The sequence below is a fragment of the Typopeltis vanoorti genome, chromosome 11 (assembly GCF_054136105.1).
Source record: "Typopeltis vanoorti isolate ZY-2024b chromosome 11, IOZ_Tvanoo_1.0, whole genome shotgun sequence".
Lineage (NCBI taxonomy): Eukaryota > Metazoa > Arthropoda > Arachnida > Uropygi > Thelyphonidae > Typopeltis > Typopeltis vanoorti.
The window spans coordinates 48,307,526-48,309,583 of NC_143559.1; positions in this window are offsets into that span (position 1 = coordinate 48,307,526).

Below are 2,058 nucleotides of genomic sequence, written 5' to 3' on the forward strand. Positions count from 1 at the left end.
TCATGGGATAATATGGTTTCGGAGAAAGAAATTAACGAGGTGAAAAATTGTTAGAATTTGCTGTGGACCACGAGATGATGATCTGTAACACAGATCATCAAAAAAAAAAAAAAAAAAGATTTAGATAGCGTTAGAAAACTGACTGAAGAATTGAAGCAGATATCACCACCAGGTAATGAGTATGGTATGGAATCTCACGATTGGTATCGCGGACCTTGTCGATCCGTGCGACGTCCGAGCCTGCATGTTGTAGCTGTTGATCGTATAGGCATCAGATAACAATCGTGTTTTTTCTTTACAGTCAGAGCATCGACACTCATCTGACCGACCACTCCTCCTGTTTTCACGCTTGATAATGGCATGAGACCCGTAAGGAATCCATGGCGGCTTTTTGCTTTGTTTCGTGAGCAAACCAGAATTAACTTACAGCAGATTATTCAGTGCCTTAAAGGGCTTACGTTCATCATTAGATCCCAAAACAGTAATGGTTGACTTCGAGAAAGCACGTATCAGCGATTTTTCTAAAATGTTTACATTAACAACTATTACAAGTTGTTTATTTCAGAAGGCGCAAAATCTTTATCGCACAATTGTTTCCATTGGTTTGAAGTTATGGTATCAAACAGATGCTGAATTCAACATCATTTTGAAAATTAAATGCTTCACAGCATTAGCATTTCTTTCAATGAACGATGTTACTGATGGATTTGTTGAATTGACGATCTTCTTCTTCTGCAGCTTGCCCCACTTAAGTGGGATCGCTGTGTTTGGTGAGTCTCCTTCACATCCTCCTGTCTTGTGCATAATCATCTTCAAGTCCTCCTCCACCAGCTCCCTCCATCTCTTCTTTAGCAGCCCGCGCTTCCTCCCCTGCATCTATCTGCATGACCTTCCTTCCCACATATTTGTCCTCCCTCCTCATCACATGACCAAACCATCTCAACCTTGCATCCTGTATCTTCGCTCTTAAATTCGTAACTTTCACTGTTACCCCTCACATAGTCATTTCTCAGACGATTCTTTCTGGCCACACCGCACATCCACCTAAGCATTCTTATCACCGATAGCTCCATCCTGCTGATGTTATTTTTCCTCAGGGCCACAGTTTCCATAGCATACGTCATAGCTGGTCTTACTACTGTCCTATAAGTTTTGCCTTTTGGATTGATCGGCATCCAATTATAGCATTTGTTGAATTGACGATCCGAAGCAAAAAGTTATTTATTTAGCTTTTAGTATCTAATTTTTATATAAATTATTATTATCATCTCAATTAAAGATTATAGTAGTGCTATTACTATTCCATATATCCGAGGCATGTCAGAAAACAAAGCCAGATTCAAACGAAGTTTGAATGCATTGCATTCAAAACAAAAACAATTACTGCATTGTCCAGAAAGTACAGATACCTCTTGGCACCGCAAATAGGGGGTCCAGGCCAAACCAGAATCATCCCATCACACTCCCACCTCTATATTTCATAGTTAGTTTCTGCACTCTACTAAGAGATGTTCACCGGGCATTCGCCACACACCAGTCCATCTGCCCGGTAGAAGGTGGAGCAAAATTTTCCACTGCATGTTGAGTTTCGAGTAATGCGGTACTTGCATATTTCGGTATAGTACCATTGAAATCCGTGTTGTGCGCCTTGGTTCTTAACGGCTTTGTACAAATTCGTGTTCTAGTGTATGGCTGGAACTCCGCATTCATAGTGTTGGTCGATGAATGGCGATTTTTACCTATTATCCTTCGTATCACCCCTATGATCACATTTGTGAGTTTGTTGAGTCGTCCACTGCGGGAAAAACTTGCAGTAGATTTTCTGCGTTTCCATCTCAGCTATCACTGATTCCTCCAATTTATAAAGGCTACAAGCACGTCACTCGTTACATGGTACGATGCCCCATGCCCGTGAAGGTGTTTCCTGGTTTCCTGGTATTCTTTCCAAGCAGTGTATATATTACCATATATATACACGAACCGGCCACTGAACTAGAAACCGTTACGCAGATGTAAATAGACGTCACTTACGCAGCATACAGGTAAAATGCTTGGTCA